At 47.6% G+C, this 17,823-nt stretch overlaps 34 non-coding genes across 34 annotated transcripts; all 34 read right to left on the minus strand.

The window, feature by feature from the left end:
* Positions 1 to 225: 225 nt before the first annotated feature.
* Trnat-agu (transfer RNA threonine (anticodon AGU)) lies at positions 226 to 297 on the minus strand. Its single transcript has one exon. It is a non-coding gene; the product is annotated as a tRNA-Thr (tRNA).
* Positions 298 to 618: 321 nt separating this feature from the next.
* Trnak-cuu (transfer RNA lysine (anticodon CUU)) lies at positions 619 to 691 on the minus strand. The gene has a single exon. It is a non-coding gene; the product is annotated as a tRNA-Lys (tRNA).
* Positions 692 to 1,131: 440 nt separating this feature from the next.
* Trnar-ucg (transfer RNA arginine (anticodon UCG)) lies at positions 1,132 to 1,203 on the minus strand. Its single transcript has one exon. It is a non-coding gene; the product is annotated as a tRNA-Arg (tRNA).
* A 557-nt stretch (positions 1,204 to 1,760) lies between these two features.
* Trnat-agu (transfer RNA threonine (anticodon AGU)) lies at positions 1,761 to 1,832 on the minus strand. Its single transcript has one exon. It is a non-coding gene; the product is annotated as a tRNA-Thr (tRNA).
* A 321-nt stretch (positions 1,833 to 2,153) lies between these two features.
* Positions 2,154 to 2,226, minus strand: Trnak-cuu (transfer RNA lysine (anticodon CUU)). Its single transcript has one exon. It is a non-coding gene; the product is annotated as a tRNA-Lys (tRNA).
* A 440-nt stretch (positions 2,227 to 2,666) lies between these two features.
* On the minus strand, positions 2,667 to 2,738 carry Trnar-ucg (transfer RNA arginine (anticodon UCG)). Its single transcript has one exon. It is a non-coding gene; the product is annotated as a tRNA-Arg (tRNA).
* A 557-nt stretch (positions 2,739 to 3,295) lies between these two features.
* Trnat-agu (transfer RNA threonine (anticodon AGU)) lies at positions 3,296 to 3,367 on the minus strand. Its single transcript has one exon. It is a non-coding gene; the product is annotated as a tRNA-Thr (tRNA).
* Positions 3,368 to 3,688: 321 nt separating this feature from the next.
* Trnak-cuu (transfer RNA lysine (anticodon CUU)) lies at positions 3,689 to 3,761 on the minus strand. The gene has a single exon. It is a non-coding gene; the product is annotated as a tRNA-Lys (tRNA).
* Positions 3,762 to 4,201: 440 nt separating this feature from the next.
* Trnar-ucg (transfer RNA arginine (anticodon UCG)) lies at positions 4,202 to 4,274 on the minus strand. The gene has a single exon. It is a non-coding gene; the product is annotated as a tRNA-Arg (tRNA).
* A 548-nt stretch (positions 4,275 to 4,822) lies between these two features.
* On the minus strand, positions 4,823 to 4,894 carry Trnat-agu (transfer RNA threonine (anticodon AGU)). The gene has a single exon. It is a non-coding gene; the product is annotated as a tRNA-Thr (tRNA).
* Positions 4,895 to 5,215: 321 nt separating this feature from the next.
* Positions 5,216 to 5,288, minus strand: Trnak-cuu (transfer RNA lysine (anticodon CUU)). The gene has a single exon. It is a non-coding gene; the product is annotated as a tRNA-Lys (tRNA).
* A 1,084-nt stretch (positions 5,289 to 6,372) lies between these two features.
* Positions 6,373 to 6,444, minus strand: Trnat-agu (transfer RNA threonine (anticodon AGU)). Its single transcript has one exon. It is a non-coding gene; the product is annotated as a tRNA-Thr (tRNA).
* A 321-nt stretch (positions 6,445 to 6,765) lies between these two features.
* Trnak-cuu (transfer RNA lysine (anticodon CUU)) lies at positions 6,766 to 6,838 on the minus strand. Its single transcript has one exon. It is a non-coding gene; the product is annotated as a tRNA-Lys (tRNA).
* A 440-nt stretch (positions 6,839 to 7,278) lies between these two features.
* Positions 7,279 to 7,351, minus strand: Trnar-ucg (transfer RNA arginine (anticodon UCG)). Its single transcript has one exon. It is a non-coding gene; the product is annotated as a tRNA-Arg (tRNA).
* A 557-nt stretch (positions 7,352 to 7,908) lies between these two features.
* Positions 7,909 to 7,980, minus strand: Trnat-agu (transfer RNA threonine (anticodon AGU)). The gene has a single exon. It is a non-coding gene; the product is annotated as a tRNA-Thr (tRNA).
* A 321-nt stretch (positions 7,981 to 8,301) lies between these two features.
* Trnak-cuu (transfer RNA lysine (anticodon CUU)) lies at positions 8,302 to 8,374 on the minus strand. The gene has a single exon. It is a non-coding gene; the product is annotated as a tRNA-Lys (tRNA).
* Positions 8,375 to 8,814: 440 nt separating this feature from the next.
* On the minus strand, positions 8,815 to 8,887 carry Trnar-ucg (transfer RNA arginine (anticodon UCG)). Its single transcript has one exon. It is a non-coding gene; the product is annotated as a tRNA-Arg (tRNA).
* Positions 8,888 to 9,435: 548 nt separating this feature from the next.
* Positions 9,436 to 9,507, minus strand: Trnat-agu (transfer RNA threonine (anticodon AGU)). The gene has a single exon. It is a non-coding gene; the product is annotated as a tRNA-Thr (tRNA).
* A 321-nt stretch (positions 9,508 to 9,828) lies between these two features.
* On the minus strand, positions 9,829 to 9,901 carry Trnak-cuu (transfer RNA lysine (anticodon CUU)). Its single transcript has one exon. It is a non-coding gene; the product is annotated as a tRNA-Lys (tRNA).
* A 440-nt stretch (positions 9,902 to 10,341) lies between these two features.
* On the minus strand, positions 10,342 to 10,413 carry Trnar-ucg (transfer RNA arginine (anticodon UCG)). The gene has a single exon. It is a non-coding gene; the product is annotated as a tRNA-Arg (tRNA).
* A 563-nt stretch (positions 10,414 to 10,976) lies between these two features.
* On the minus strand, positions 10,977 to 11,048 carry Trnat-agu (transfer RNA threonine (anticodon AGU)). The gene has a single exon. It is a non-coding gene; the product is annotated as a tRNA-Thr (tRNA).
* A 321-nt stretch (positions 11,049 to 11,369) lies between these two features.
* On the minus strand, positions 11,370 to 11,442 carry Trnak-cuu (transfer RNA lysine (anticodon CUU)). Its single transcript has one exon. It is a non-coding gene; the product is annotated as a tRNA-Lys (tRNA).
* A 440-nt stretch (positions 11,443 to 11,882) lies between these two features.
* Trnar-ucg (transfer RNA arginine (anticodon UCG)) lies at positions 11,883 to 11,955 on the minus strand. Its single transcript has one exon. It is a non-coding gene; the product is annotated as a tRNA-Arg (tRNA).
* Positions 11,956 to 12,518: 563 nt separating this feature from the next.
* On the minus strand, positions 12,519 to 12,590 carry Trnat-agu (transfer RNA threonine (anticodon AGU)). The gene has a single exon. It is a non-coding gene; the product is annotated as a tRNA-Thr (tRNA).
* A 321-nt stretch (positions 12,591 to 12,911) lies between these two features.
* Trnak-cuu (transfer RNA lysine (anticodon CUU)) lies at positions 12,912 to 12,984 on the minus strand. The gene has a single exon. It is a non-coding gene; the product is annotated as a tRNA-Lys (tRNA).
* A 440-nt stretch (positions 12,985 to 13,424) lies between these two features.
* Trnar-ucg (transfer RNA arginine (anticodon UCG)) lies at positions 13,425 to 13,497 on the minus strand. Its single transcript has one exon. It is a non-coding gene; the product is annotated as a tRNA-Arg (tRNA).
* Positions 13,498 to 14,060: 563 nt separating this feature from the next.
* Positions 14,061 to 14,132, minus strand: Trnat-agu (transfer RNA threonine (anticodon AGU)). The gene has a single exon. It is a non-coding gene; the product is annotated as a tRNA-Thr (tRNA).
* Positions 14,133 to 14,453: 321 nt separating this feature from the next.
* On the minus strand, positions 14,454 to 14,526 carry Trnak-cuu (transfer RNA lysine (anticodon CUU)). The gene has a single exon. It is a non-coding gene; the product is annotated as a tRNA-Lys (tRNA).
* Positions 14,527 to 14,966: 440 nt separating this feature from the next.
* On the minus strand, positions 14,967 to 15,039 carry Trnar-ucg (transfer RNA arginine (anticodon UCG)). The gene has a single exon. It is a non-coding gene; the product is annotated as a tRNA-Arg (tRNA).
* A 560-nt stretch (positions 15,040 to 15,599) lies between these two features.
* Positions 15,600 to 15,671, minus strand: Trnat-agu (transfer RNA threonine (anticodon AGU)). The gene has a single exon. It is a non-coding gene; the product is annotated as a tRNA-Thr (tRNA).
* Positions 15,672 to 15,992: 321 nt separating this feature from the next.
* Positions 15,993 to 16,065, minus strand: Trnak-cuu (transfer RNA lysine (anticodon CUU)). Its single transcript has one exon. It is a non-coding gene; the product is annotated as a tRNA-Lys (tRNA).
* A 440-nt stretch (positions 16,066 to 16,505) lies between these two features.
* Positions 16,506 to 16,578, minus strand: Trnar-ucg (transfer RNA arginine (anticodon UCG)). The gene has a single exon. It is a non-coding gene; the product is annotated as a tRNA-Arg (tRNA).
* A 615-nt stretch (positions 16,579 to 17,193) lies between these two features.
* On the minus strand, positions 17,194 to 17,265 carry Trnat-agu (transfer RNA threonine (anticodon AGU)). Its single transcript has one exon. It is a non-coding gene; the product is annotated as a tRNA-Thr (tRNA).
* Positions 17,266 to 17,586: 321 nt separating this feature from the next.
* Trnak-cuu (transfer RNA lysine (anticodon CUU)) lies at positions 17,587 to 17,659 on the minus strand. The gene has a single exon. It is a non-coding gene; the product is annotated as a tRNA-Lys (tRNA).
* Between the last annotated feature and the right edge of the window lie 164 nt (positions 17,660 to 17,823).

A 17,823-nucleotide genomic window follows, 5' to 3' on the forward strand; every position in this document is an offset into this window, starting at 1 on the left:
TCTTTATCAGGGGTAGAAAATACATCACAAGAACTAAGTATTTCACGTCGGCATTCTCCGGAGACTGCCAAAAGCTGCAGATTCTGGTGCCCACTTTAATAGCACCATTCACACTATTCATTTGCGAGAGCATTTCTTAAATACCGCACCCATTCATAATTTTTTTTATCCTTGACCGCTTTTTTCGAAAGGGCCACGGTGGGAGGGGCTGTTACAAAATTCATTTGCCTCCTGTGAGGATCGAACTCACGACCTCTGGTTTACTAGACCAGCGCTCTGCCACTGAGCTAAGGAGGCGCCTCCTAGCGCCCTTTTCGGGTACTTTGTTCTTACAGAGTAGTGAATCGGAGCCCTTCAGCTCGAAACGCACCGCATGAGCGACCATTATTTGCATTTAGTTAGCACAGCTGCTGCTTTCCTACACATCTCACACTATATCGATGTACAACTAAAATTCCAAAACAACACATTTATTTCATTTCAGAGTCACTTTCAGCTTCAAATACCGTTCCTCTGATATTCATACGAAGCTAGGCATCGTCGTAACCCGTTACGTTCATTACGCAAGGCTCACGAGAGGGGCGCATGTTGGATCCGCGTAGACACAAAATTTTGCGCCGCCCAGTGTGGGGCTCGAACCCACGACCCTGAGATTAAGAGTCTCATGCTCTACCGACTGAGCTAGCCGGGCTGCACGCAACGCGTTACGAGCCATACAATACTGATTTGACCTGCGACCATCTATTGAAGATTCTTTTGACTACAACTTATTTCCTGCTGCCACAAATCAGCTACAATCCTATTCAATGAAAAATTGTCTGCGAAAGGCATCAAATCTGCTTGAAATGATACGTGGCTATCAGCACCATTATTCAACACACATGCTCGACAGTGCGCAGACGCCTGTGGCGTAGCCCTTGGCTCCTGAATCAGATGCAGTAGTTCCAACAAAAACTCTCCTGAACGGCACTGTGCCGAAAACTTCGCTACAGATCACCCTTGTCTTGCTTGTGCTTCTGGTAGACGCCGGTTTTGCAGCCAGGAAGCGGACAGCAGCAACTTCCAACTAGTTTTAGAGTACTCAAACAACACAGTAAAACAGCATGCATCTTTTGCAGAACAGGAAAAACTCGACCGTGACAGGATTCGAACCTGCAATCTTCGGATCCGAAGTCCGAGCCTTATCCATTAGGCCACACGGTCACTGGTGCAGTATACTTCTCCACACACACTTCATTTTCGCCATTTGTACACTTGGCAGAATGAATTTCCCATCTTTGACGCAGTTCTCCATCTCAAATTTCAGTACTAAAAGTACGACGCTACTTCTTGCTGTGTCCCATCGCAAGTTACATTCAAGCCCTTATGACGCTGATCAAACAAGAGGTGGCAAATCAGCTTCAATCGCTTAGTGCCATCTCAGTCGCTTGCAGAAGGTACCTCACCCTATGTGATACAATGGCGAGTTGTCGCTATTACCAAAGCGGCGGCGGCGGCGCCGACGACGACGACGACGACGACGACAATCGCGAGGGTCTTTATCAGGGGTAGAAAATACATCACAAGAACTAAGTATTTCACGTCGGCATTCTCCGCAGACTGCCAAAAGCTGCAGATTCTGGTGCCCACTTTAATAGCACCATTCACACTATTCATTTGCGAGAGTATTTCTTAAATACCGCACCCATTCATAATTTTTTTTATCCTTGACCGCTTTTTTCGAAAGGGCCACGGTGGGAGGGGCTGTTACAAAATTCATTTGCCTCCTGTGAGGATCGAACTCACGACCTCTGGTTTACTAGACCAGCGCTCTGCCACTGAGCTAAGGAGGCGCCTCCTAGCGCCCTTCTCGGGTACTTTGTTCTTACAGAGTAGTGAATCGGAGCCCTTCAGCTCGAAACGCACCGCATGAGCGACCATTATTTGCATTTAGTTAGCACAGCTGCTGCTTTCCTACACATCTCACACTATATCGATGTACAACTAAAATTCCAAAACAACACATTTATTTCATTTCAGAGTCACTTTCAGCTTCAAATACCGTTCCTCTGATATTCATACGAAGCTAGGCATCGTCGTAACACGTTACGTTCATTACGCAAGGCTCACGAGAGGGGCGCATGTTGGATCCGCGTAGACACAAAAGTTTGCGCCGCCCAGCGTGGGGCTCGAACCCACGACCCTGAGATTAAGAGTCTCATGTTCTACCGACTGAGCTAGCCGGGCTGCACGGAACTCGTTACGAGCCATACAATACTGATTTGACCTGCGACCATCTATTGAAGATTCTTTTGACTACAACTTATTTCCTGCTGCCACAAATCAGCTACAATCCTATTCAATGAAAAATTGTCTCCGAAAGGCATCAAATCTGCATGAAATGATACGTGGCTATCAGCACCATTATTCAACACACATGCTCGACAGTGCGCAGACGCCTGTGGCGTAGCCCTTGGCTCCTGAATCAGATGCAGTAGTTCCAACAAAAACTCTCCTGAACGGCACTGTGCCGTAAACTTCGCTACAGATCACCCTTGTCTTGCTTGTGCTTCTGGTAGACGCCGGTTTTGCAGCCAGGAAGCGGACAGCAGCAACTTCCAACTAGTTTTAGAGTACTCAAACAACACAGTAAAACAGCATGCATCTTTTGCAGAACAGGAAAAACTCGACCGTGACAGGATTCGAACCTGCAATCTTCGGATCCGAAGTCCGAGCCTTATCCATTAGGCCACACGGTCACTGGTGCAGTATACTTCTCCACACACACTTCATTTTCGCCATTTGTACACTTGGCAGAATGAATTTCCCATCTTTGACGCAGTTCTCCATCTCAAATTTCAGTACTAAAAGTACGACGCTACTTCTTGCTGTGTCCCATCGCAAGTTACATTCAAGCCCTTATGACGCTGATCAAACAAGAGGTGGCAAATCAGCTTCAATCGCTTAGTGCCATCTCAGTCGCTTGCAGAAGGTACCTCACCCTATGTGATACAATGGCGAGTTGTCGCTATTACCAAAGCGGCGGCGGCGGCGCCGACGACGACGACGACGACGACGACAATCGCGAGGGTCTTTATCAGGGGTAGAAAATACATCACAAGAACTAAGTATTTCACGTCGGCATTCTCCGGAGACTGCCAAAAGCTGCAGATTCTGGTGCCCACTTTAATAGCACCATTCACACTATTCATTTGCGAGAGCATTTCTTAAATACCGCACCCATTCATAATTTTTTTTATCCTTGACCGCTTTTTTCGAAAGGGCCACGGTGGGAGGGGCTGTTACAAAATTCATTTGCCTCCTGTGAGGATCAAACTCACGACCTCTGGTTTACTAGACCAGCGCTCTGCCACTGAGCTAAGGAGGCGCCTCCTAGCGCCCTTTTCGGGTACTTTGTTCTTACAGAGTAGTGAATCGGAGCCCTTCAGCTCGAAACGCACCGCATGAGCGACCATTATTTGCATTTAGTTAGCACAGCTGCTGCTTTCCTACACATCTCACACTATATCGATGTACAACTAAAATTCCAAAACAACACATTTATTTCATTTCAGAGTCACTTTCAGCTTCAAATACCGTTCCTCTGATATTCATACGAAGCTAGGCATCGTCGTAACCCGTTACGTTCATTACGCAAGGCTCACGAGAGGGGCGCATGTTGGATCCGCGTAGACACAAAATTTTGCGCCGCCCAGCGTGGGGCTCGAACCCACGACCCTGAGATTAAGAGTCTCATGCTCTACCGACTGAGCTAGCCGGGCTGCACGCAACGCGTTACGAGCCATACAATACTGATTTGACCTGCGACCATCTATTGAAGATTCTTTTGACTACAACTTATTTCCTGCTGCCACAAATCAGCTACAATCCTATTCAATGAAAAATTGTCTGCGAAAGGCATCAAATCTGCTTGAAATGATACGTGGCTATCAGCACCATTATTCAACACACATGCTCGACAGTGCGCAGACGCCTGTGGCGTAGCCCTTGGCTCCTGAATCAGATGCAGTAGTTCCAACAAAAACTCTCCTGAACGGCACTGTGCCGAAAACTTCGCTACAGATCACCCTTGTCTTGCTTGTGCTTCTGGTAGACGCCGGTTTTGCAGCCAGGAAGCGGACAGCAGCAACTTCCAACTAGTTTTAGAGTACTCAAACAACACAGTAAAACAGCATGCATCTTTTGCAGAACAGGAAAAACTCGACCGTGACAGGATTCGAACCTGCAATCTTCGGATCCGAAGTCCGACGCCTTATCCATTAGGCCACACGGTCACTGGTGCAGTATACTTCTCCACACACACTTCATTTTCGCCATTTGTACACTTGGCAGAATGAATTTCCCATCTTTGACGCAGTTCTCCATCTCAAATTTCAGTACTAAAAGTACGACGCTACTTCTTGCTGTGTCCCATCGCAAGTTACATTCAAGCCCTTATGACGCTGATCAAACAAGAGGTGGCAAATCAGCTTCAATCGCTTAGTGCCATCTCAGTCGCTTGCAGAAGGTACCTCACCCTATGTGATACAATGGCGAGTTGTCGCTATTACCAAAGCGGCGGCGGCGGCGCCGACGACGACGACGACAATCGCGAGGGTCTTTATCAGGGGTAGAAAATACATCACAAGAACTAAGTATTTCACGTCGGCATTCTCCGCAGACTGCCAAAAGCTGCAGATTCTGGTGCCCACTTTAATAGCACCATTCACACTATTCATTTGCGAGAGTATTTCTTAAATACCGCACCCATTCATAATTTTTTTTATCCTTGACCGCTTTTTTCGAAAGGGCCACGGTGGGAGGGGCTGTTACAAAATTCATTTGCCTCCTGTGAGGATCGAACTCACGACCTCTGGTTTACTAGACCAGCGCTCTGCCACTGAGCTAAGGAGGCGCCTCCTAGCGCCCTTCTCGGGTACTTTGTTCTTACAGAGTAGTGAATCGGAGCCCTTCAGCTCGAAACGCACCGCATGAGCGACCATTATTTGCATTTAGTTAGCACAGCTGCTGCTTTCCTACACATCTCACACTATATCGATGTACAACTAAAATTCCAAAACAACACATTTATTTCATTTCAGAGTCACTTTCAGCTTCAAATACCGTTCCTCTGATATTCATACGAAGCTAGGCATCGTCGTAACACGTTACGTTCATTACGCAAGGCTCACGAGAGGGGCGCATGTTGGATCCGCGTAGACACAAAAGTTTGCGCCGCCCAGCGTGGGGCTCGAACCCACGACCCTGAGATTAAGAGTCTCATGTTCTACCGACTGAGCTAGCCGGGCTGCACGCAACTCGTTACGAGCCATACAATACTGATTTGACCTGCGACCATCTATTGAAGATTCTTTTGACTACAACTTATTTCCTGCTGCCACAAATCAGCTACAATCCTATTCAATGAAAAATTGTCTCCGAAAGGCATCAAATCTGCATGAAATGATACGTGGCTATCAGCACCATTATTCAACACACATGCTCGACAGTGCGCAGACGCCTGTGGCGTAGCCCTTGGCTCCTGAATCAGATGCAGTAGCTCCAACAAAAACTCTCCTGAACGGCACTGTGCCGTAAACTTCGCTACAGATCACCCTTGTCTTGCTTGTGCTTCTGGTAGACGCCGGTTTTGCAGCCAGGAAGCGGACAGCAGCAACTTCCAACTAGTTTTAGAGTACTCAAACAACACAGTAAAACAGCATGCATCTTTTGCAGAACAGGAAAAACTCGACCGTGACAGGATTCGAACCTGCAATCTTCGTATCCGAAGTCCGAGCCTTATCCATTAGGCCACACGGTCACTGGTGCAGTATACTTCTCCACACACACTTCATTTTCGCCATTTGTACACTTGGCAGAATGAATTTCCCATCTTTGACGCAGTTCTCCATCTCAAATTTCAGTACTAAAAGTACGACGCTACTTCTTGCTGTGTCCCATCGCAAGTTACATTCAAGCCCTTATGACGCTGATCAAACAAGAGGTGGCAAATCAGCTTCAATCGCTTAGTGCCATCTCAGTCGCTTGCAGAAGGTACCTCACCCTATGTGATACAATGGCGAGTTGTCGCTATTACCAAAGCGGCGGCGGCGGCGCCGACGACGACGACGACGACGACGACGACGACGACGACGACAATCGCGAGGGTCTTTATCAGGGGTAGAAAATACATCACAAGAACTAAGTATTTCACGTCGGCATTCTCCGGAGACTGCCAAAAGCTGCAGATTCTGGTGCCCACTTTAATAGCACCATTCACACTATTCATTTGCGAGAGCATTTCTTAAATACCGCACCCATTCATAATTTTTTTTATCCTTGACCGCTTTTTTCGAAAGGGCCACGGTGGGAGGGGCTGTTACAAAATTCATTTGCCTCCTGTGAGGATCGAACTCACGACCTCTGGTTTACTAGACCAGCGCTCTGCCACTGAGCTAAGGAGGCGCCTCCTAGCGCCCTTTTCGGGTACTTTGTTCTTACAGAGTAGTGAATCGGAGCCCTTCAGCTCGAAACGCACCGCATGAGCGACCATTATTTACATTTAGTTAGCACAGCTGCTGCTTTCCTACACATCTCACACTATATCGATGTACAACTAAAATTCCAAAACAACACATTTATTTCATTTCAGAGTCACTTTCAGCTTCAAATACCGTTCCTCTGATATTCATACGAAGCTAGGCATCGTCGTAACCCGTTACGTTCATTACGCAAGGCTCACGAGAGGGGCGCATGTTGGATCCGCGTAGACACAAAATTTTGCGCCGCCCAGCGTGGGGCTCGAACCCACGACCCTGAGATTAAGAGTCTCATGCTCTACCGACTGAGCTAGCCGGGCTGCACGCAACGCGTTACGAGCCATACAATACTGATTTGACCTGCGACCATCTATTGAAGATTCTTTTGACTACAACTTATTTCCTGCTGCCACAAATCAGCTACAATCCTATTCAATGAAAAATTGTCTGCGAAAGGCATCAAATCTGCTTGAAATGATACGTGGCTATCAGCACCATTATTCAACACACATGCTCGACAGTGCGCAGACGCCTGTGGCGTAGCCCTTGGCTCCTGAATCAGATGCAGTAGTTCCAACAAAAACTCTCCTGAACGGCACTGTGCCGAAAACTTCGCTACAGATCACCCTTGTCTTGCTTGTGCTTCTGGTAGACGCCGGTTTTGCAGCCAGGAAGCGGACAGCAGCAACTTCCAACTAGTTTTAGAGTACTCAAACAACACAGTAAAACAGCATGCATCTTTTGCAGAACAGGAAAAACTCGACCGTGACAGGATTCGAACCTGCAATCTTCGGATCCGAAGTCCGACGCCTTATCCATTAGGCCACACGGTCACTGGTGCAGTATACTTCTCCACACACACTTCATTTTCGCCATTTGTACACTTGGCAGAATGAATTTCCCATCTTTGACGCAGTTCTCCATCTCAAATTTCAGTACTAAAAGTACGACGCTACTTCTTGCTGTGTCCCATCGCAAGTTACATTCAAGCCCTTATGACGCTGATCAAACAAGAGGTGGCAAATCAGCTCCAATCGCTTAGTGCCATCTCAGTCGCTTGCAGAAGGTACCTCACCCTATGTGATACAATGGCGAGTTGTCGCTATTACCAAAGCGGCGGCGGCGGCGCCGACGACGACGACGACGACGACGACAATCGCGAGGGTCTTTATCAGGGGTAGAAAATACATCACAAGAACTAAGTATTTCACGTCGGCATTCTCCGCAGACTGCCAAAAGCTGCAGATTCTGGTGCCCACTTTAATAGCACCATTCACACTATTCATTTGCGAGAGTATTTCTTAAATACCGCACCCATTCATAATTTTTTTTATCCTTGACCGCTTTTTTCGAAAGGGCCACGGTGGGAGGGGCTGTTACAAAATTCATTTGCCTCCTGTGAGGATCGAACTCACGACCTCTGGTTTACTAGACCAGCGCTCTGCCACTGAGCTAAGGAGGCGCCTCCTAGCGCCCTTCTCGGGTACTTTGTTCTTACAGAGTAGTGAATCGGAGCCCTTCAGCTCGAAACGCACCGCATGAGCGACCATTATTTGCATTTAGTTAGCACAGCTGCTGCTTTCCTACACATCTCACACTATATCGATGTACAACTAAAATTCCAAAACAACACATTTATTTCATTTCAGAGTCACTTTCAGCTTCAAATACCGTTCCTCTGATATTCATACGAAGCTAGGCATCGTCGTAACACGTTACGTTCATTACGCAAGGCTCACGAGAGGGGCGCATGTTGGATCCGCGTAGACACAAAAGTTTGCGCCGCCCAGCGTGGGGCTCGAACCCACGACCCTGAGATTAAGAGTCTCATGTTCTACCGACTGAGCTAGCCGGGCTGCACGCAACTCGTTACGAGCCATACAATACTGATTTGACCTGCGACCATCTATTGAAGATTCTTTTGACTACAACTTATTTCCTGCTGCCACAAATCAGCTACAATCCTATTCAATGAAAAATTGTCTCCGAAAGGCATCAAATCTGCATGAAATGATACGTGGCTATCAGCACCATTATTCAACACACATGCTCGACAGTGCGCAGACGCCTGTGGCGTAGCCCTTGGCTCCTGAATCAGATGCAGTAGCTCCAACAAAAACTCTCCTGAACGGCACTGTGCCGTAAACTTCGCTACAGATCACCCTTGTCTTGCTTGTGCTTCTGGTAGACGCCGGTTTTGCAGCCAGGAAGCGGACAGCAGCAACTTCCAACTAGTTTTAGAGTACTCAAACAACACAGTAAAACAGCATGCATCTTTTGCAGAACAGGAAAAACTCGACCGTGACAGGATTCGAACCTGCAATCTTCGGATCCGAAGTCCGACGCCTTATCCATTAGGCCACACGGTCACTGGTGCAGTATACTTCTCCACACACACTTCATTTTCGCCATTTGTACACTTGGCAGAATGAATTTCCCATCTTTGACGCAGTTCTCCATCTCAAATTTCAGTACTAAAAGTACGACGCTACTTCTTGCTGTGTCCCATCGCAAGTTACATTCAAGCCCTTATGACGCTGATCAAACAAGAGGTGGCAAATCAGCTTCAATCGCTTAGTGCCATCTCAGTCGCTTGCAGAAGGTACCTCACCCTATGTGATACAATGGCGAGTTGTCGCTATTACCAAAGCGGCGGCGGCGGCGCCGACGACGACGACGACAATCGCGAGGGTCTTTATCAGGGGTAGAAAATACATCACAAGAACTAAGTATTTCACGTCGGCATTCTCCGCAGACTGCCAAAAGCTGCAGATTCTGGTGCCCACTTTAATAGCACCATTCACACTATTCATTTGCGAGAGTATTTCTTAAATACCGCACCCATTCATAATTTTTTTTATCCTTGACCGCTTTTTTCGAAAGGGCCACGGTGGGAGGGGCTGTTACAAAATTCATTTGCCTCCTGTGAGGATCGAACTCACGACCTCTGGTTTACTAGACCAGCGCTCTGCCACTGAGCTAAGGAGGCGCCTCCTAGCGCCCTTCTCGGGTACTTTGTTCTTACAGAGTAGTGAATCGGAGCCCTTCAGCTCGAAACGCACCGCATGAGCGACCATTATTTGCATTTAGTTAGCACAGCTGCTGCTTTCCTACACATCTCACACTATATCGATGTACAACTAAAATTCCAAAACAACACATTTATTTCATTTCAGAGTCACTTTCAGCTTCAAATACCGTTCCTCTGATATTCATACGAAGCTAGGCATCGTCGTAACACGTTACGTTCATTACGCAAGGCTCACGAGAGGGGCGCATGTTGGATCCGCGTAGACACAAAAGTTTGCGCCGCCCAGCGTGGGGCTCGAACCCACGACCCTGAGATTAAGAGTCTCATGTTCTACCGACTGAGCTAGCCGGGCTGCACGCAACTCGTTACGAGCCATACAATACTGATTTGACCTGCGACCATCTATTGAAGATTCTTTTGACTACAACTTATTTCCTGCTGCCACAAATCAGCTACAATCCTATTCAATGAAAAATTGTCTCCGAAAGGCATCAAATCTGCATGAAATGATACGTGGCTATCAGCACCATTATTCAACACACATGCTCGACAGTGCGCAGACGCCTGTGGCGTAGCCCTTGGCTCCTGAATCAGATGCAGTAGCTCCAACAAAAACTCTCCTGAACGGCACTGTGCCGTAAACTTCGCTACAGATCACCCTTGTCTTGCTTGTGCTTCTGGTAGACGCCGGTTTTGCAGCCAGGAAGCGGACAGCAGCAACTTCCAACTAGTTTTAGAGTACTCAAACAACACAGTAAAACAGCATGCATCTTTTGCAGAACAGGAAAAACTCGACCGTGACAGGATTCGAACCTGCAATCTTCGGATCCGAAGTCCGAGCCTTATCCATTAGGCCACACGGTCACTGGTGCAGTATACTTCTCCACACACACTTCATTTTCGCCATTTGTACACTTGGCAGAATGAATTTCCCATCTTTGACGCAGTTCTCCATCTCAAATTTCAGTACTAAAAGTACGACGCTACTTCTTGCTGTGTCCCATCGCAAGTTACATTCAAGCCCTTATGACGCTGATCAAACAAGAGGTGGCAAATCAGCTTCAATCGCTTAGTGCCATCTCAGTCGCTTGCAGAAGGTACCTCACCCTATGTGATACAATGGCGAGTTGTCGCTATTACCAAAGCGGCGGCGGCGGCGCCGACGACGACGACGACGACGACGACGACGACAATCGCGAGGGTCTTTATCAGGGGTAGAAAATACATCACAAGAACTAAGTATTTCACGTCGGCATTCTCCGCAGACTGCCAAAAGCTGCAGATTCTGGTGCCCACTTTAATAGCACCATTCACACTATTCATTTTCGAGAGCATTTCTTAAATACCGCACCCATTCATAATTTTTTTTATCCTTGACCGCTTTTTTCGAAAGGGCCACGGTGGGAGGGGCTGTTACAAAATTCATTTGCCTCCTGTGAGGATCGAACTCACGACCTCTGGTTTACTAGACCAGCGCTCTGCCACTGAGCTAAGGAGGCGCCTCCTAGCGCCCTTTTCGGGTACTTTGTTCTTACAGAGTAGTGAATCGGAGCCCTTCAGCTCGAAACGCACCGCATGAGCGACCATTATTTGCATTTAGTTAGCACAGCTGCTGCTTTCCTACACATCTCACACTATATCGATGTACAACTAAAATTCCAAAACAACACATTTATTTCATTTCAGAGTCACTTTCAGCTTCAAATACCGTTCCTCTGATATTCATACGAAGCTAGGCATCGTCGTAACCCGTTACGTTCATTACGCAAGGCTCACGAGAGGGGCGCATGTTGGATCCGCGTAGACACAAAATTTTGCGCCGCCCAGCGTGGGGCTCGAACCCACGACCCTGAGATTAAGAGTCTCATGCTCTACCGACTGAGCTAGCCGGGCTGCACGCAACGCGTTACGAGCCATACAATACTGATTTGACCTGCGACCATCTATTGAAGATTCTTTTGACTACAACTTATTTCCTGCTGCCACAAATCAGCTACAATCCTATTCAATGAAAAATTGTCTGCGAAAGGCATCAAATCTGCTTGAAATGATACGTGGCTATCAGCACCATTATTCAACACACATGCTCGACAGTGCGCAGACGCCTGTGGCGTAGCCCTTGGCTCCTGAATCAGATGCAGTAGTTCCAACAAAAACTCTCCTGAACGGCACTGTGCCGAAAACTTCGCTACAGATCACCCTTGTCTTGCTTGTGCTTCTGGTAGACGCCGGTTTTGCAGCCAGGAAGCGGACAGCAGCAACTTCCAACTAGTTTTAGAGTACTCAAACAACACAGTAAAACAGCATGCATCTTTTGCAGAACAGGAAAAACTCGACCGTGACAGGATTCGAACCTGCAATCTTCGGATCCGAAGTCCGACGCCTTATCCATTAGGCCACACGGTCACTGGTGCAGTATACTTCTCCACACACACTTCATTTTCGCCATTTGTACACTTGGCAGAATGAATTTCCCATCTTTGACGCAGTTCTCCATCTCAAATTTCAGTACTAAAAGTACGACGCTACTTCTTGCTGTGTCCCATCGCAAGTTACATTCAAGCCCTTATGACGCTGATCAAACAAGAGGTGGCAAATCAGCTTCAATCGCTTAGTGCCATCTCAGTCGCTTGCAGAAGGTACCTCACCCTATGTGATACAATGGCGAGTTGTCGCTATTACCAAAGCGGCGGCGGCGGCGCCGACGACGACGACGACGACGACGACGACGACAATCGCGAGGGTCTTTATCAGGGGTAGAAAATACATCACAAGAACTAAGTATTTCACGTCGGCATTCTCCGGAGACTGCCAAAAGCTGCAGATTCTGGTGCCCACTTTAATAGCACCATTCACACTATTCATTTGCGAGAGCATTTCTTAAATACCGCACCCATTCATAATTTTTTTTATCCTTGACCGCTTTTTTCGAAAGGGCCACGGTGGGAGGGGCTGTTACAAAATTCATTTGCCTCCTGTGAGGATCGAACTCACGACCTCTGGTTTACTAGACCAGCGCTCTGCCACTGAGCTAAGGAGGCGCCTCCTAGCGCCCTTCTCGGGTACTTTGTTCTTACAGAGTAGTGAATCGGAGCCCTTCAGCTCGAAACGCACCGCATGAGCGACCATTATTTGCATTTAGTTAGCACAGCTGCTGCTTTCCTACACATCTCACACTATATCGATGTACAACTAAAATTCCAAAACAACACATTTATTTCATTTCAGAGTCACTTTCAGCTTCAAATACCGTTCCTCTGATATTCATACGAAGCTAGGCATCGTCGTAACCCGTTACGTTCATTACGCAAGGCTCACGAGAGGGGCGCATGTTGGATCCGCGTAGACACAAAATTTTGCGCCGCCCAGCGTGGGGCTCGAACCCACGACCCTGAGATTAAGAGTCTCATGCTCTACCGACTGAGCTAGCCGGGCTGCACGCAACGCGTTACGAGCCATACGATACTGATTTGACCTGCGACCATCTATTGAAGATTCTTTTGACTACAACTTATTTCCTGCTGCCACAAATCAGCTACAATCCTATTCAATGAAAAATTGTCTGCGAAAGGCATCAAATCTGCTTGAAATGATACGTGGCTATCAGCACCATTATTCAACACACATGCTCGACAGTGCGCAGACGCCTGTGGCGTAGCCCTTGGCTCCTGAATCAGATGCAGTAGTTCCAACAAAAACTCTCCTGAACGGCACTGTGCCGAAAACTTCGCTACAGATCACCCTTGTCTTGCTTGTGCTTCTGGTAGACGCCGGTTTTGCAGCCAGGAAGCGGACAGCAGCAACTTCCAACTAGTTTTAGAGTACTCAAACAACACAGTAAAACAGCATGCATCTTTTGCAGAACAGGAAAAACTCGACCGTGACAGGATTCGAACCTGCAATCTTCGGATCCGAAGTCCGACGCCTTATCCATTAGGCCACACGGTCACTGGTGCAGTATACTTCTCCACACACACTTCATTTTCGCCATTTGTACACTTGGCAGAATGAATTTCCCATCTTTGACGCAGTTCTCCATCTCAAATTTCAGTACTAAAAGTACGACGCTACTTCTTGCTGTGTCCCATCGCAAGTTACATTCAAGCCCTTATGACGCTGATCAAACAAGAGGTGGCAAATCAGCTTCAATCGCTTAGTGCCATCTCAGTCGCTTGCAGAAGGTACCTCACACTATGTGATACAATGGCGAGTTGTCGCTATTACCAAAGCGGCGGCGGCGGCGCCGACGACGACGACGACGACGACGACGACGACAATCGCGAGGGTCTTTATCAGGGGTAGAAAATACATCACAAGAACTAAGTATTTCACGTCGGCATTCTCCGGAGACTGCCAAAAGCTGCAGATTCTGGTGCCCACTTTAATAGCACCATTCACACTATTCATTTGCGAGAGCATTTCTTAAATACCGCACCCATTCATAATTTTTTTTATCCTTGACCGCTTTTTTCGAAAGGGCCACGGTGGGAGGGGCTGTTACAAAATTCATTTGCCTCCTGTGAGGATCGAACTCACGACCTCTGGTTTACTAGACCAGCGCTCTGCCACTGAGCTAAGGAGGCGCCTCCTAGCGCCCTTCTCGGGTACTTTGTTCTTACAGAGTAGTGAATCGGAGCCCTTCAGCTCGAAACGCACCGCATGAGCGACCATTATTTGCATTTAGTTAGCACAGCTGCTGCTTTCCTACACATCTCACACTATATCGATGTACAACTAAAATTCCAAAACAACACATTTATTTCATTTCAGAGTCACTTTCAGCTTCAAATACCGTTCCTCTGATATTCATACGAAGCTAGGCATCGTCGTAACCCGTTACGTTCATTACGCAAGGCTCACGAGAGGGGCGCATGTTGGATCCGCGTAGACACAAAATTTTGCGCCGCCCAGCGTGGGGCTCGAACCCACGACCCTGAGATTAAGAGTCTCATGCTCTACCGACTGAGCTAGCCGGGCTGCACGCAACGCGTTACGAGCCATACAATACTGATTTGACCTGCGACCATCTATTGAAGATTCTTTTGACTACAACTTATTTCCTGCTGCCACAAATCAGCTACAATCCTATTCAATGAAAAATTGTCTGCGAAAGGCATCAAATCTGCTTGAAATGATACGTGGCTATCAGCACCATTATTCAACACACATGCTCGACAGTGCGCAGACGCCTGTGGCGTAGCCCTTGGCTCCTGAATCAGATGCAGTAGTTCCAACAAAAACTCTCCTGAACGGCACTGTGCCGAAAACTTCGCTACAGATCACCCTTGTCTTGCTTGTGCTTCTGGTAGACGCCGGTTTTGCAGCCAGGAAGCGGACAGCAGCAACTTCCAACTAGTTTTAGAGTACTCAAACAACACAGTAAAACAGCATGCATCTTTTGCAGAACAGGAAAAACTCGACCGTGACAGGATTCGAACCTGCAATCTTCGGATCCGAAGTCCGACGCCTTATCCATTAGGCCACACGGTCACTGGTGCAGTATACTTCTCCACACACACTTCATTTTCGCCATTTGTACACTTGGCAGAATGAATTTCCCATCTTTGACGCAGTTCTCCATCTCAAATTTCAGTACTAAAAGTACGACGCTACTTCTTGCTGTGTCCCATCGCAAGTTACATTCAAGCCCTTATGACGCTGATCAAACAAGAGGTGGCAAATCAGCTTCAATCGCTTAGTGCCATCTCAGTCGCTTGCAGAAGGTACCTCACCCTATGTGATACAATGGCGAGTTGTCGCTATTACCAAAGCGGCGGCGGCGGCGCCGACGACGACGACGACGACGACGACGACAATCGCGAGGGTCTTTATCAGGGGTAGAAAATACATCACAAGAACTAAGTATTTCACGTCGGCATTCTCCGGAGACTGCCAAAAGCTGCAGATTCTGGTGCCCACTTTAATAGCACCATTCACACTATTCATTTGCGAGAGCATTTCTTAAATACCGCACCCATTCATAATTTTTTTTATCCTTGACCGCTTTTTTCGAAAGGGCCACGGTGGGAGGGGCTGTTACAAAATTCATTTGCCTCCTGTGAGGATCGAACTCACGACCTCTGGTTTACTAGACCAGCGCTCTGCCACTGAGCTAAGGAGGCGCCTCCTAGCGCCCTTCTCGGGTACTTTGTTCTTACAGAGTAGTGAATCGGAGCCCTTCAGCTCGAAACGCACCGCATGAGCGACCATTATTTGCATTTAGTTAGCACAGCTGCTGCTTTCCTACACATCTCACACTATATCGATGTACAACTAAAATTCCAAAACAACACATTTATTTCATTTCAGAGTCACTTTCAGCTTCAAATACCGTTCCTCTGATATTCATACGAAGCTAGGCATCGTCGTAACCCGTTACGTTCATTACGCAAGGCTCACGAGAGGGGCGCATGTTGGATCCGCGTAGACACAAAATTTTGCGCCGCCCAGCGTGGGGCTCGAACCCACGACCCTGAGATTAAGAGTCTCATGCTCTACCGACTGAGCTAGCCGGGCTGCACGCAACGCGTTACGAGCCATACAATACTGATTTGACCTGCGACCATCTATTGAAGATTCTTTTGACTACAACTTATTTCCTGCTGCCACAAATCAGCTACAATCCTATTCAATGAAAAATTGTCTGCGAAAGGCATCAAATCTGCTTGAAATGATACGTGGCTATCAGCACCATTATTCAACACACATGCTCGACAGTGCGCAGACGCCTGTGGCGTAGCCCTTGGCTCCTGAATCAGATGCAGTAGTTCCAACAAAAACTCTCCTGAACGGCACTGTGCCGAAAACTTCGCTACAGATCACCCTTGTCTTGCTTGTGCTTCTGGTAGACGCCGGTTTTGCAGCCAGGAAGCGGACAGCAGCAACTTCCAACTAGTTTTAGAGTACTCAAACAACACAGTAAAACAGCATGCATCTTTTGCAGAACAGGAAAAACTCGACCGTGACAGGATTCGAACCTGCAATCTTCGGATCCGAAGTCCGACGCCTTATCCATTAGGCCACACGGTCACTGGTGCAGTATACTTTTCCACACACACTTCATTTTCGCCATTTGTACACTTGGCAGAATGAATTTCCCATCTTTGACGCAGTTCTCCATCTCAAATTTCAGTACTAAAAGTACGACGCTACTTCTTGCTGTGTCCCATCGCAAGTTACATTCAAGCCCTTATGACGCTGATCAAACAAGAGGTGGCAAATCAGCTTCAATCGCTTAGTGCCATCTCAGTCGCTTGCAGAAGGTACCTCACCCTATGTGATACAATGGCGAGTTGTCGCTATTACCAAAGCGGCGGCGGCGGCGCCGACGACGACGACGACGACGACGACGACGACAATCGCGAGGGTCTTTATCAGGGGTAGAAAATACGACGACGACGACGACGACAATCGCGAGGGTCTTTATCAGGGGTAGAAAATACATCACAAGAACTAAGTATTTCACGTCGGCATTCTCCGGAGACTGCCAAAAGCTGCAGATTCTGGTGCCCACTTTAATAGCACCATTCACACTATTCATTTGCGAGAGCATTTCTTAAATACCGCACCCATTCATAATTTTTTTTATCCTTGACCGCTTTTTTCGAAAGGGCCACGGTGGGAGGGGCTGTTACAAAATTCATTTGCCTCCTGTGAGGATCGAACTCACGACCTCTGGTTTACTAGACCAGCGCTCTGCCACTGAGCTAAGGAGGCGCCTCCTAGCGCCCTTCTCGGGTACTTTGTTCTTACAGAGTAGTGAATCGGAGCCCTTCAGCTCGAAACGCACCGCATGAGCGACCATTATTTGCATTTAGTTAGCACAGCTGCTGCTTTCCTACACATCTCACACTATATCGATGTACAACTAAAATTCCAAAACAACACATTTATTTCATTTCAGAGTCACTTTCAGCTTCAAATACCGTTCCTCTGATATTCATACGAAGCTAGGCATCGTCGTAACCCGTTACGTTCATTACGCAAGGCTCACGAGAGGGGCGCATGTTGGATCCGCGTAGACACAAAATTTTGCGCCGCCCAGCGTGGGGCTCGAACCCACGACCCTGAGATTAAGAGTCTCATGCTCTACCGACTGAGCTAGCCGGGCTGCACGCAACGCGTTACGAGCCATACAATACTGATTTGACCTGCGACCATCTATTGAAGATTCTTTTGACTACAACTTATTTCCTGCTGCCACAAATCAGCTACAATCCTATTCAATGAAAAATTGTCTGCGAAAGGCATCAAATCTGCTTGAAATGATACGTG

Source organism: Schistocerca cancellata, unplaced genomic scaffold (assembly GCF_023864275.1).
Source record: "Schistocerca cancellata isolate TAMUIC-IGC-003103 unplaced genomic scaffold, iqSchCanc2.1 HiC_scaffold_1109, whole genome shotgun sequence".
Taxonomy (NCBI): domain Eukaryota; kingdom Metazoa; phylum Arthropoda; class Insecta; order Orthoptera; family Acrididae; genus Schistocerca; species Schistocerca cancellata.